The 15,618-nt window shown below is 44.6% G+C and overlaps 1 protein-coding gene across 7 annotated transcripts in view; it reads left to right on the forward strand.

The window, feature by feature from the left end:
* Window positions 1–15,618, forward strand: part of WASHC1 (WASH complex subunit 1) — a 74,097-nt gene that overhangs the window by 30,335 nt on the left and 28,144 nt on the right. The gene's annotated exons all lie outside the window — the stretch shown is intronic.

Raw genomic sequence — 15,618 nt, forward strand, 5'->3', positions numbered from 1 at the left:
CTTGGTGCAACTCCAAGTAAAAGTAATGACCTCGCTAATAATAAACTCTACCCTCCTTCTAACATTACTCATATTGACATTACCCCTAATAATGCCCATACACCCCATCAAAGAATGACTAGTTACAAAAACAAAAACAACCGTAAAAACAGCATTCTTCACCTCCCTAATTCCATTAATCATTTTCATCCACCTAGACATCGAATCAATCATCACCAATCTCCACTGATTGAACATATTTACATTCAATATCAACATAAGCTTTAAATTTGACCAATACTCCATTATATTTGTACCCATTGCCTTATATGTCACATGATCTATCCTAGAATTCGCTCATTGATATATATCTGCAGACCCCTACATCACAAAATTCTTTAAATACCTACTAACCTTCCTAGTAGTCATAATAATCCTAGTAACAGCCAACAACATACTTCAACTCTTTATTGGCTGAGAAGGGGTAAAAGCAACAAAGAATCCTGTGGCACCTTATAGACTAACAGACGTTTTGCAGCATGAGCTTTCGTGGGTGAATACCCACTTCTTCAGATGCAAGTGGTGGAAATTTCCAGGGGCAGGTTTATATATGCAAGCAAGAAGCAAGCTAGAGATAACGAGGTTAGTTCAATCAGGGAGGATGAGGCCCTGTTCTAGCAGTTGAGGTGTGAAAACCAAGGGAGGAGAAACTGGTTCTGTAATTGGCAAGCCATTCACAGTCTTTGTTTAATCCTGAGCTGATGGTGTCAAATTTGCAGATGAACTGGAGCTCAGCAGTTTCTCTTTGAAGTCTGGTCCTGAAGTTTTTTTGCTGCAGGATGGCCACCTTAAGATCTGCTATTGTGTGGCCAGGGAGGTTGAAGTGTTCTCCTACAGGTTTTTGTATATTGCCATTCCTAATATCTGATTTGTGTCCATTTATCCTTTTCCTTAGAGACTGTCCAGTTTGGCCGATGTACATAGCAGAGGGGTATTGCTGGCATATGATGGCATATATTACATTGGTGGACGTGCAGGTGAATGAACCGGTGATGGTGTGGCTGATCTGGTTAGGTCCTGTGATGGTGTTGCTGGTGTAGATATGTGGGCAGAGTTGGCATCGAGGTTTGTTGCATGGGTTGGTTCCTGAGCTAGAGTTACTATGGTGCGGTGTGCAGTTACTGGTGAGAATATGCTTCAGGTTGGCAGGTTGTCTGTGGGCGAGGACTGGCCTGCCACCCAAGGCCTGTGAAAGTGTGGGATCATTCTCCAGGATGGGTTGTAGATCCCTGATGATGCGTTGGAGGTGTTTTAGCTGGGGACTGTATGTGATGGCCAGTGGAGTCCTGTTGGTTTCTTTCTTGGGTTTGTCTTGCAGTAGGAGGCTTCTGGGTACACGTCTGGCTCTGTTGATCTAAAGAAGGGGTAGGAATTATATCTTTCCTACTAATTGGCTGATGACGGGGACGGACAGAAGCAAACTTATCAGCCCTACAAGCTATCCTTTACAACCGCACAGGAGACATTGGACTAATTCTTAGCATATCCTGATTAGCCATAAACATAAACACATGAGAACTCCAACAAATCTTTGCCAACCCCAACCCAATTCCACTACTCCCACTCCTTGGCCTTATCTTAGCTGCAACAGGAAAATCAGCTCAATTCGGCCTTCACCCCTGATTACCAGCAGCCATAGAAGGCCCAACCCCAGTCTCAGCATTACTACACTCCAGTACAATAGTCGTCGCTGGCATCTTCTTACTCATCCGAATCCACCCTATCCTAACTACCAGTAATTTAGCCCTCTCAATCTGTCTATGCCTAGGGGCTACCACCACCCTATTCACAGCATTCTGCGCTCTCACCCAAAATGACATTAAAAAAATTATTGCCTTCTCAACATCAAGCCAACTTGGCCTTATAATAGTAACCATTGGCCTAAACCAACCGCAACTAGCCTTCTTACACATTTCTATACACGCCTTCTTCAAGGCCATGTTATTTTTATGCTCCGGCTCTATCATCCACAACCTCAATGATGAACAAGACATTCGAAAAATAGGAGGACTGCACAAACCCCTACCAATCACCTCCTCATGTTTAACCATTGGCAATATAGCACTAACAGGCATACCATTCATAACTGGATTTTATTCCAAAGACATCATTATCGAAGTTATAAACACCTCATACCTAAACGCCTGAGCCCTACTCCTAACACTAATCGCAACCTCCTTCACTACAATCTATAGCTTACGAATTATAACATTTGTGCAAACAGGACAACCCCGATATCCTTCCACTATATTACTAAATGAAAATAACCCCACAGTCATTAACCCAATCACTCGCCTTGCCATAGGCAGCATTATCGCCGGACTTATCATCTCACTAAACACCATACCACTAAAAACTCCACCCACAACAATACCAACATACATAAAAACCGCAGCACTAACAATAACAATCTTGGGCTTACTAGTAGCTTTAGAGTTAATTTCAATAACCCATAAAATATCCACAAAACCCTCTAACATCCACAACTTCTCTAACTCACTAGCCTACTTTAATCCTTATGGTGCTACAAGTTGTCTCAGCTCTAAGTGTTTGTATTTTAGGGGGAGGTTTACTATGATCACAGCAGAACAGTCAGCAGCTGATCTAACCAACATTTTTGTTTTATCAGGTGGAGAGGAGATGGAGAGCTGTGACAGAGGACGAGCACAGGGAGAGAGAGGGGTGGGAAAATGAGGATGGATCGTAGGCAAGCCTTGGATTGGTTGTTTAAGGAAAATCTGTATATTACTAGCCCCTGGGGTGCAGGGCAAGGGGCTATTTCCTGATCTCGGGGCAGATTAATGGGATGTTTCCAAAGGCTCCCTGACTTGAGGGAAATGAAATGGGTGCACTGCCAGAGTTACCAGCATGTGGGTTCTGGCGATTCCTGGATCACAAGGTTGCAGAAATTTGTGGGAGAGCAAGGAGTACATCATGACATGGGGATTGCTGACAACAGGCTTATTTGGGTGGCCTGTGTTGGGATCATGTTTTGCCCACTTTGCAGCATCTAACTGATGACTTAAGAGGATCTATCAGACATTGTGATGATTCACTTGAGCAGAAATGATCTGGGCCTTATTCATGCTGTTCACCTCATAGAGTGTATGAGAGCAGATTTGGATGGCGTCAGGGATTTGTGTCCGGGAGCTGCAATAGCTTTCTTTGATTTGGCTGAGCAGCTGACTAATTGCTACAGTGCCAGTATAAAAGCTATTAATAAGTGTTGGAAAAACATTAATCAGGAAATTGGAGAGTTCATGGCTGACTGGAAAACGTGTACCGTATGGCATAGAAACATTACAAGCTCTGACATCCCCTGTTTCTTGTAGATGGGGTACATTGGACAGGGGTCTGAGGATCTTTCTCTCAGTTGTTTGGAACAGAAACGCTGTCTGTGATTCCTCTCACTGGCCCTGCCACAAGCTCCACCCTCCAACCATTCTGAAGCACCATTCCACTGTAACATAATTGTCCTTCGCTCCAGGCACTGCATGTGCGTTGGGTTACAGGAAGGAAGAAGCAATGGCAATAGATATGTATGTACACCAGGAAGATGAGTTCCCTGCTTGCAATGGGGGGTGCCTGGGTACAGTAGGGGGGATGAGGCCAGATTGGAGGGAGGAACAGTTGGGAAATGGGTCAGGGGGGTGGCTGGGGAGGTGTGCCATAGCAGGGCTGGTGGGGCCCAATTAATAGGGAAGGAGTGAGGGTGGCTGGTTCAGTATGTAAATTGCAGGACATGATATGCACTACTGCATAAATGATTGCTAACGCCTACCAACAACATATCTTTTTTCTATTTAAAAATAAAGTGGGAAATTCAATGGCAAAACACTACATTAAAACAGAGTTAAGGTTGCTTGGTGGGATGTCATCCCCTTGCAGAACACTGAGTTGAGCAAAACTCAAACTTCTGAAAACCAGGAAATGCACAGTTAAGGTTGCCCGTGCACTTAACACTTTTACTCTGCCAACCCCACAGTTGGTGAAATGTACAAGTTCTTCACCTCCTTTACAACCCATTCATTCTCATTGACAGGATTTCATCTAACATTATTAAAGGAGGGAGGTTGCCCATGTTCCCCTGGAGCTGGTAGTAGCCAGTGGGAATTATTGCATACACTGTAGGTGCAGTCACTGTGTTAGGTGTACCTACACTAAATGGTGGAGGCAGTAGCAGGGCCTGCTAGTGCATGTATGATACGAGGAGTCTGTGGATTACTTTAAGGTGTGGGACAAAGCTGTGATTATGATAGGAGATATGTTTTGCACCCTCCAATGTGGGTGAGCAAAGGTAAGAGTTGCCATGTGTACCTTCAGGATCCAGTATGTGTTGTTTCAGTGTATACATTATATAATAGCAGGGCACAGGGGTTTTATTATGAAGGGCATTGTCAACAGTGAGCAGCCTAAGCATTTAGTATCTGCATGCACTCCAGGTAAAGTGAGTGAGGTCTGCGTCAGATGTAGTTGTGCTGATTGGTGGAGGTACCATAGTTAGCTCTGCTTGGTAGAGGAGTGTGTGTGTGTGTGTGTGTGTGTGTGTGTGTGAGAGAGAGAGAGAGAGAGAGTGAGCTTTGGATTACTTTGAGGTGTGACACAGCTGTGATTGTGATATGAGGAGATGTGTTTTCCACACTCTTGAGGAAAGGGAAGAGGTGCATGCATGTGTACCTTCAGGATCCTGCATGCATCATTTCTTTACAGAATTGTATAGGTTAAGTCAGTAGCAGGACATAGAGCTTTTATTGCAAAGGATATTGTCTGCAGTGAGGAGGAATATGAAAGGATTTTAATGCTTTTATGATGACTAAGTTAAAGCGCAGGTTGAGATGGTATCCTGTGGATAAGTGTAAGGGAGCTGTAAAAGGCTGGGAAGTGTTTCTTAAATTGTGCATGGGTTGTATTATTTCTGGTGTGTGTGTGCGCACCAGAATCTGAAACTTCCTGAATCTGTAGTGCCAAAAGTCAGTGTGAGTATGTGCATGTTGAGGCCTTGTTCAAAGAGGGTAGAGGGAAGGTGGGGTGGGCAACCTTTTTTTCCTTCTTTCTTATCTTTTAATAGTGTTAAATGGAATCCTGTGGGTGAGAGTGAAAGGAAGTAAAGCGCTTTACTACTGAGGGAATTCTGCACCACCATACATGCACAGAATTCATGTGCCATGCAGAGTTGTTTTTTTCCCCTCAGCAGAAAATACATTCTGCATAGAAGTGCTTCAGTTATGCCTTTCGCCCACCAGAACAGAAAGCAGCCACTCTCGGGTGGGAAGGGCTCCAGCAATGGATAGGGAAGAGGACAGGCTGCCTTCCTCACAGCACCCTGCCCATAGGGCCAGGTGAGGAGGCACAGGATATGGGGGGATGGACAGCATGGGGTAGATGGGTGGGGGGTCACAGACTGGAGTTCAGAAGGGCTAGTGGGGGGCACAAACTGGGGTGGGGGCTGAATGGAAGTGGGGATGCAGGGACACATGCTCACAGGGGAGGAGGGTGGCTGAGTGGGGGTGCAGGGACACATGGGGGATGGGTCTGGCTCAGTGGGGGTGCACGGACACATGGGGATGGGGGAGGGAGGTGCAGGGACACATGGGGACAGGGACAGATGTGCCTGACTGAATGGGAGAGTAGGGTCAGCCATGGTCTGCATGGGGGAGGCTCCCCAACTCCCTAACAATCCCCCCCAAAAACCCACCTGTTTCATACTTCTCCCTCCCACACCCAACAACCCTCCAAGTTCACACCCAAGCTCCTTCAGCTCCTCCATTACCCCTGACTCCCCTAAGCCTTTGCACTGCTTCTGAAGGGTGTGGGAAGTACGTTTCTGTATTGTAGTTTCAAGTGAATTACTCCAAGCTCTGTATTAATATACCTAGTAAGGAATCTATTTGACAAAAAAAAATTCCAGAATCTTTTTTGTCTATATTGTTACAGACATACTTGCTGACAAGTATTTTGAAATAAATTACCAAAATAATTGAAACTGGTGTGATTATATTGTATTATTTTGACAAATAAAATATGCAAATTTTTAAAATATTGTGTGTAGAATTTTTATTTTTTTTGGTGCAGAAATCCCCCAGGAGCAAGAGCTTGTACATTTGAGCAACTGTGGGGTTGGCAGAGTAAAGGGGTGTGGGTGGGTGTTAACAGGGCTGTCTTGGGGCATTGCTGAAAGAGGGCAGAGTTAAGATTTCATAGTTAACCTTAAATGTGCATTTTTCTGGCTTTCAAAAATTTGAGTTTTGCTCAACTCATCCTTCTGCAAGGGGTGATGTACCACTAGTAACCTTAACTCTGTGTTAATGGAATTTTTTTGCCACTGAATCTTTTTGACTCCATGTGACAGATTAGTATATGTCTATATCAATCTGCAAACTCATTGTTTTGTGAATGTCATTTTGATTTCATACTGTACTATGCCTTTCACTTTTGTACTGTACCCTCTTGAGCTGGGACATCCAGATGGTATTAGGAGAAATTCTTATGCCTAGCAGAGGGGCCAACATTGGGAAAGCCACCAAGAGTAGTCAACTTTGAAGGTTTTCCATTCAAACAGATCCATCCCAGGACAATTTTGTTTAAAGGCCTGGTCTTCTCCAGCTGTGGGGCTTTCTCACCAGCCATCCATTGCCAGGAATAGGAAGTCTGAGCAGGAGAAGGGAGCAGGAGGGCCCTGGGACCCAAAAAAGACATTAATCAAAACCCAAAAGTGGTGAGGATGCCTGAGGGAGGGGTTTTGCTTGAGGCACTTGTTGTTTTTGCCTGGATATGTAAATCGTGTGCTTTGTCTGGGAGTAAAATGTATCTGGTTTAGAAGTTCCTTTACAGAGTCTGTGTGTTCTCTTGTTTCAATTGTCACAAGATCCTGAGGCCTGGTCTACACTTAAAAATTAGATCTACCTAGCTACGTTTTTTAGGGCTGTGAAAAATTTTGCACCCTGAGCTGATGTAGTTATGTTGACCTGGTGTAGATGTGGCTAGGTCGATGGAAGAATTTTCTATCAATCTAACTAACATCTCTTGGAGTGGTGGTCAACAGAAAAACTCCTTCCATCGCTACAGAAACCTTCCAAGCTATGGTGCTACAGTTGCACAGCTGCAATGCCATAGCTGTACTGCTGCATCAACTGTAGCTTACATACATCCTAAGAGTTACATTGTAAATCAAAATACCCAGGAGGGTGGAGCTCTGGGGAGGGCTTGCTTAAGCTATTTGGGAGACTTGGAGGAATCAGCACTGGTCTTGGGGCCTAGAGCAGCTGTACGGCAGGGTCCCACATACCCAAGAAGGGGGTGCCAAACAGGGTGTCTGTGTGCCAGAGAGGCCAGACCAGGGGTGGCCAGCCTGTGGCTTGGGAGCCACATGCGGCTCTTCAGAAGTTAATGTGCAGTTCCTTATATAGGCACTGACTCCAGGGCTGGAGCTACAGGCACCAACTTTCCAATGTGCCAGGGTGTGCTCACTGCTCAACCCCTGGCTCTGCCACAGGCCCTGCCCCCACTCCAACCCTTCCTGTCCCCACTCCTGAGATGCTGTGCCCTCGCTTCTCCCCCTCTCCCCCCAGAGCCTCCTGCCTGCCACGAAACAGCTGATTGGGAGGTGTGGGGGGAGGGAGGGGGTGGCACTGATCGGCAGGGCTGCTGGTGGGCGGGAGGCGCTGGGAGTGTGTGTGGGGGGAAGCTGATGGGGGGGGCTGCTGACATATTACTGTGGCTCTTTGGCAATGTACATTGGTAAATTCTGGCTCCTTCTCAGGCTCAGGTTGGCCAGCCCTGGGTCAGACTAAGAGACAGTGTCTGGATGCTGCTCTGTACCAATAGGCTTTAAAATAAGTCGAATCCAAAGCTGGGTCCAATTCAGCAGCCTGGTGACTGTCCACAGACGGAGCTCAGCTAGAGCTGTAATAGCTTAAAAGGGAAGGAAATGGTAGGAGACATGAGATTGAGTGGAATTGAGTAATTATAACAGATAATTCCTTTAAAATAAAAATGTAAATATTGTCAAGAATTAGCAATGCAGGATTCTTGCTCACCTCCAAAAGGGCAGAGTATCTGTTTCTTTGAATTCTTCAAGATTAAATCTCTCTCTTGAAGTAGAGGAGCAGAATATTGAATTTAATCCTGCAGCTGAGATACTTTTGATGCCATTGTCATTGAAATGAAGCCTTGATTACTTAAGTCCTTGTTCCAGGTCTCTAGCAACTCTTTAACATTCAGGAGCAGTCTTTGTCCTTGAACCCCATCCCCCGAGAATGGCAAAGTTCAATCAGTTATGCCATAAGTGACTTAAAGGCAAAGACTTGAACTTGATTAGAAAGCTGTAGCCTTCTTTTATGCTAACAAGGCCTGCAGTATAGCACAAAATGTGCCATTTAAAGGAATGATTGAAGCACAGCACTCATACAAACAGATTGAAACTCACAGTTCTGCTACTAGATGCCACAAGTGAAGAAATGTACATTTTAAGGACTAACTAAAAGCACCAGTATTAATACAAGATGTTTGGGAAAACATGAGAAATTATTTTGTAGTATCTACAAAAGCATCCTTATAATGGGTGGGAAAGTGTTCTTCCTGAATGCTGGATCTTATATCAGAGGAGAGAGAATCTTGTGTGCAGGCTATTGAAGATTCTATCCAAGAGTGCAAAGGGAAACATGACAAGGTTTTAGCCATATGCTCAATCACTGAAAATAAAATGCGCTTCAGGTGCAATCAGGTTAAACTGCTGATGTATCAGTTCTCTCTTTTAGTGTTTAACAAGCTAACACTTAACTGGCCTTAAGCACAATGCAGAAGGTAAAGGGGGGAAAAAAACCTTCCACAATCACCATCGGCCTCAGGGCTGGTTAATTTTAAAAAGAATTCCCCCTGCTTCCCAGTGATACTTGGTGGAATGCTCAGAGAAGATTTTCTGTATGCTTTTATCCATGTTTTGAAATTTGCACTGGGAACAAAGAAGACTGATCAAAACATAACATATATTTTACAAAAAGCACTGTGCAGAAGAGCACTGTACAACCTTGGAATATCTTTTTATTTTTTTTAAAGCCCTTTCTTGAAAGTCTCTCAAATTGCATCAGATCTCTTGATGGGGGGAAAATGTCAATTTTAGGTGGCAGCTCTCCAGTTCTGTTGTTGAAGTCTGATCCTGACTCTTAAGACAAGACAAACTCCTGCAAAGGTGTGAGGGTGAAAGAAAAGAATAAAAAAGGGATAGGAAGATGCACTTCTGTCTCTAGTTGCTTGTGGACTTCCAGCAACTTAATTGTTCTCATCTCATCTGGCCATGATATTTCAGGTTTGTGGGGAAAAGAGACTCAACAGTACAATAGTATATCTCTTAGGTCTCAGTATATAGGAGCAGTAACCATGGTGATGCCCACTTTTTGAATCAAGTTGCCAAGTGCTTCCCAGAAAAGAGGTGTCCAAAGGAGTCAGTGGCAACCTTTCCACACTTAAAATTAAGTTTCTGGTAGTCGATATATGAACACTTCCTCTCATGTATCAGAGGGGTAGCTGTGTTAGTCTGGATCTGTAAAAGCAGCAAAGAGTCCTGTGGCACCTTATAGACTAACAGACGTTTTGGAACATGAGCTATCGTGGGTGAATACCCACTTCGTCGGATGCTCCAAAATGTCTGTTAGTCTATAAGGTGCCACAGGACTCTCTACTTCCTCTCATGTTAAAGATTCTGTAGCAACCCCCTGGAAAATTGCTAATCAAACATTCATTTAGTCCAATCAAATTCAGTTCACACCGTTTTTTTGACTTCATTCTTTACTTTCTTTCAATAACTATTTTACATGTCTAGGCTAAAATTAACTTCTGCCACCTCTCGCCCACTCTGACTTAGCAAAACCTTTCTAAACTTTTTAAACAGCTGAGATTTAATGCTACGGATGTCACATGTGCAGTAGCTGTCTTTGCCTGTTGGCCAAGGATCTTGAACTAAAATAGATGATTCTATAGATGGAATGAAAGTTTGTTCCAGATTCATAACCAGGTTTCTATTAGGAGGGAAGAAAGAGGCATATGTTAAAACTGCTGATGGAGATGCAGGTAGGAAATAATACTCCTGCCTGATCATTCCTATTTCACCAAAGGTGAGCTTAGTGAGTGGTCAAGTTAAATGGCTAAGTTGAAAGGGATTTAAGAAATGAATCCAACTGGCCACTGGCTGACTGCTTAGCATATTTTAATCCTTATGGTGCCTAGAACAGAGGTACATAGAAGCAGTACACACAAGCCAAAAAGACAGGAATGTTCTGCCTTTCATAAAATATTAATGTATCATACAGTGTCCAAAAGCACAAACTAAAATGATGTTCAGTCTAAAGACTGACTGCAAAGACTTTGGAGTGTGATCTGAAGCGCTCTGAGTTGGGGCTGTGACAGCAGCAAGAAGAAGTTTGGAAGGCTGGAGGGCAGCGGAGGGTGGGAGGAAGGTATCCTAAGCCACGACCTCTGCGTTGCCCACTGTCAAGGCTGAATCCCCACTCTGTCACTCTGAGTGCAGAAACTGGGGGCCCACAAGGATCCTAAAAAATAATACTTGCCATTTCAGGCTTGTATTAAACACCCAAGGTTACAGCTTTTCTCTGACCTTGGCTTGGTAAACGCTGCCACCACCCAAATGCAAAAAAAACCCTTGGACCCAGGAAGGAGCACCTAGGAATTCCTCCCTATGGGGTACCCTAAAGCCCTTTCACCCCCCCCCCTCCAGGGAAGAGCTGAGTAAGAAAACAAAGGAAATTATCTGTTGCCTCCAACTAATCAAACGGCATATGCACAAACCTCTTAGGACACCAAAAATCGAATCCTGTTCTTATAGCACTGCTACTCCGTGTTTCTGCAGCCTAGAGAGAGCAACCACAAACAAAGGGAAAGTTTCTTTTCCCATTTTAAAAAGTTCTAGCCTTCCTATTGGCTCTTTTGGTCAGGTGCCCACTTTTTTTTTTTCTTTACCTGGGGGACTTTTTAACCCTTTACAGGTAAAGCAAGTCAAGAACAGCTACCAAGAGGGATTTTACAGCTAACTGGCTGGATGGATGTCCATCAAAGGGAGCTACCTCCCCCACCCCCTTTGTTTATCACATCCACCACAAAGGATTTTCAGGCACTGACAGCAGAGATACCCAAGTGGACCTTCAATCTGCTGATAGAACAAAGTCATCCTTTAAATAACTGGGTTTCAGAACAATGTAGGGTTTTAGGATTCTCTGGATTCTCAAACTGTGATGGGAACTCGATAGGTAGCCAGCAGATATCATGGAGCACAAGTGATATGTTCTCCAAGTGATCCATTCCACTCAGAAGCTGCACTAGTGGATGTTTCTGAAGGCTCATCCAGGGCTGTCAGAATGGTGTGTTCCAACAATGCAGGATTGATGTGATACAAGCATGGATTAATGTGGCAACGTTCTAAGTTTGCAGTTTCCAAGTGTGGGAGGAAGAGGCGGCATTTTCTGCATACCCAAAAGCAGACTTGAAGAGAAGGTGAAAGTATTCCTTCCTCAGAAATTCCAAGGCATCGAGTTATTCATAGGTGACTCAAGCAGAAGCATCTACAGGAGTAGGTCACCGGCATCAAAGCAAGTAGTCTGCACCCGGATCTAAAACCTGAATAAGGATGAGCCTTTCTGATCCAGACCTGTGACAGCTCTCCTGTGCTCCTACATGCTAGAACTGTGAAATTGACAAGAAAGCCTCTGACAACTTGGGCTGTCACCCCAGGGTGGGGCTCCAGCTAGAGCCTGACTGCCCCCCAGGTTCCTCTTTCCCAGCCGAGCTGCTGCCTGAGCCCTGGCAGGCAGACCCCCACACTGCCTCTCTCTTAAGTTGGTGGAAGTACTCCTGGTGAGGATGCGCACCACTGACAGAAGGAGGGCAGTGTGGACATGAATCACTGCAGTAATTACTGTGGTGGCTATAAGTCGACCTAACATAAGTTGACTTAAGTTTGTAATATAGACATGCCCTCAGTTTCTGGAACACAAGATGTAGCCACTGGGAAAAGGTGCTGTCTTACTGGCCATGCTGTGAGGAGGTTCATGTCTGTGCTGTGGGCACTACAGCGGCACTGCTTTGGCGCTGTAGCTGTGCCGCTGTAGTACTGTAGTGTAGATGCCTCCTGTAGTGATGGAAGGGGTTTCTCAGTTGCTGTAGGTAATCCACCTTTCTGAGGGGCGGTAGCTAGGTTATGGTAGCCTTCTTCAGTCAACCTAGCCACATGTCAACTGGGGGTTAGGTCAACATAGCTGCGGTGCTAGGGTTGCCAGTTTTGGTTGGACATATTCCTGGAGGTTTCATCACAGGACCATCTTTAATTAAAGATAATTTTTTATTTTCCTGGTGACTCCAGGATAATCCTGGAGGGTTGGCAACCCTCTATGGTATTCAGGAGTTATGAAAAATTCATACCCCTGAACACTGTAGCTATGTCAAACTAATTTTGAAGTGTAGACCAGGCCCAGTGTGACTGTTCCTGAAATGTCACATGGTATGATTGCACCCTCAGACAGGAACAGTGAAGACATGAACTTCAGCTTACTCTGCTGCCCACATCAACCCTATAACCATGCTCTGCCTCCCTCCATGTATGTGCCCTCTTACCCTGACATCGCTCCCAATCTCCACTCTCTTCATAACTTTCACAATGATCAGCTCAAGCAAAGCTTGAGGCCTTTTGCAAACTGGGGGGGAGGCATAGCTCAGTGGTTTGAGCATTGGCCTGCTAAACCCAGGGTTGTGAGTTCAGTCCTTGAGGGAGCCACTTAGGGATCTGGGGCAAAAATCAGTGCTTGGTCCTGCTAGTGAAGGCAGGGGGCTGGACTCAGTGACCTTTCAAGGTCCCTTCCAGTTCCAGGAGATTGGTATATCTCCAGTTATAAAAATAAAAAAACTGTGCTCTTGACCAAGGTCATGTGGGCTCTTCCCTCCCTTCAACCCATTACCTGCTTCAGACTGCTCCTAACAGCAGTGTGGTGGAGACGCTCTAGTCCCACAGCATGGAAGGTGAGCCAATCAAGAGTATTCCAGAAAGAAGGGATCACTCTGGAGAGTCCTAGGGAAATAGTGGATGGAGATTTCCTGTTTCCCCAGTCAGGGGAAACATCCAGTTTTTTCCCTAGGTAGTTTCAGTTATCACCCCACAAATCTGTCACCAGGAAGCAGCTTGTACTCCACATCACCTAGCACTGAAGCGTAAGCAGAGGGAAAAAAAATCTCACTGTCATTTCAACCTGTCCCTGGGACACCCCTTCCCGCCATCCCCAAAAATAAATGACTTAGCCTACAGGTTTGGCAGCACTGTCTGAACTGGCCTCAACTCCCTCCGTCCTCCTGATGTCTCTGTTTTCCTGTGCAATGTGATAGCTTTACCTTCTCAACCAGTTTCCATCACTGAACTCCCACATACAGGCTTGAGTCCTTTCTCTTCCTATGGATGAGTTTCTTCTACTCAGTCAGCCCTGAAGGAGGAGATGCAGAGAAGTCACTTCATTTTATAGGCATGACTTCCATCAGGTATTTAGTGTGGAGGAAACTGTCTGGAAAATAACATTGAGTGTCTTGAAATGTGTATTGCAGACTCCTACCAATATAAATGGGGGAAGGGGAAGGAAGAGTGCAAAAGGTCTGCTCTTCATGCTTGGCTGGCACATTACTTCTCTCTTTATGGTCCTTTTTCTTTGACTAAATGTGGTGCTGTCAATTGACTTTGTCTGAAATTCAGTAGGATTGAGATCTCAGAGTGTAAATGCAATCTTTATGTCAGCAAAAAAATCTATTTCTGGAGCTAGCAAACACTCATGAAATGAGGAAAACTCCATTTATAGAGTAAGGAAGGAGAAACCTCATTTGTTGAAGAAAAAACCCTGAGTATTGACAGAAAAAGAAGGGTCTGTTTCATAGAGGGAATGTGCCATCCTGTGAGATTGGAGGTGTGTGTGTGGGGGGGGAGAGAATGGAAACATTTTTGGGGATTGGGGGATTATTTAGGTATAAGGGTTTTGTAAGTGCACTCCACCCCCTGCTCTCTAAATAGGTGAGCTTGTATCTTCTAGGGCAGCTGCCTTTCTTAATTTATCCAAGAATAGTGATCTTGGCATCTGAATTAAAGGACCTTTTAAACAAATGGGTCTTGAACTTTTTACTACTAATATTGTGGTCTTGGAGCTGCATTCAATAGCTGTTTAAGAGGAGCCCCTTGATTCGGATGAGACGCACATGAGCACTCCGCATCAGCAGGATAGGGCTTTAGGAAAGAGGGTGTGATGCTATATGGCTGGCATTCTGTCAGTGCTAGTGCTGTGGTAAGGTTGCAGAGCAGTGGAATGTCTTTTTGATTATCTAAGATATTTGAGGCACCTATCACCTTAGTGTATCAGCACCAAATGTAGTTCTGTAGAAAGCACAAGGTTCTGTGTTCGCTCCATGGAGTGAATTTTTTTCAAAGCTTATTTTTCCTCTGAAAACGTGGCTTTTTGAATATGGCATTGTTCAGAGTTTTTCTTGCTGGTTCCATATCAAGGTGCTGATGTTTTAGATGTTTTTCTAGTCTTGCAAAAACTAATTCTGAGCTTTGAGAATCAAGCTGTGTTCTTTCTTTCTGAGGCATGGTCAGTCAAAGATTTTGCAGGCCAAATCATGCCCTTCGTTATACTTGTGCCTACTGCACAGGTTGTGAGTTCAATCCTTGAGGGGGCCACTTAGGGATCTGGGGCAAAATCAGCACTTGGTCCTGCTAGTGAAGGCAGCGGGCTGGACTCGATGACCTTTCAGGGTCCCTTCCAGTTCTATGAGATAGGTATATCTCCATAAATTATTATTATTTATTATCTGCCTGTGGGGTTGGATGGCTGTTACATAGGACATAGTTTGTCCAGCAGAACCTTTGTTATTGACTGTGATGTGCCACAAGGAGAGAAGCCAGTATGTCTGTCAGAGCCCAGGTTGCATTTGTGGGGATGGTACTTAGAAAAACTTCTGTGCACTGAGCAAATTTGAGCAGGTATCAAGGAGATGCAAGAAAGATGGAATCCCATAATACCATTCTTAATGATTTGTCTACAATACACTTTCATTTTAAGGAAGTCATTACTTGGGACAGATTTATTCAAAAGGTGGGGCCTTTCATTGCACAGAGGTAAAGAAGATTACCTGTCTATAGTTGTTCTCAAACTGGGTCACTGGAGAGCCATGAGCTGTTTGAATCAGAATGATGGAGCATCTGTCTGTTCAAGCAGTGACAATTCTGCTCAGTGGAACCCAGTCTGAGATTCATTCTAGGGGTGTGTTGTTGTTCAACAGAGTGTGCTCTGCCTCTGATGTTTATACAGTCTCTCTGGTGGAGTATCATCTTCTTAATGTAAACCCTAGGCCCCAACTTTTTTCAGTGGTGAGCCCGATGGCCCCACCACTCTGAGATTGGCTTGCTGGCTTCAGTATTTGTGTTTCTCACGGTGGCTCCTTCCACTGGTCCCAAAGACCGTGAACCCCTGTTGGGGTCTTAGCCTTTTTGGAAGCTGTACAACAAACAGATGTTTGCAGTGACATAGGACAGCCATTTCAAAA

The sequence above is a fragment of the Mauremys reevesii genome, linkage group 1 (genome assembly GCF_016161935.1).
Source record: "Mauremys reevesii isolate NIE-2019 linkage group 1, ASM1616193v1, whole genome shotgun sequence".
NCBI lineage: Eukaryota > Metazoa > Chordata > Testudines > Geoemydidae > Mauremys > Mauremys reevesii.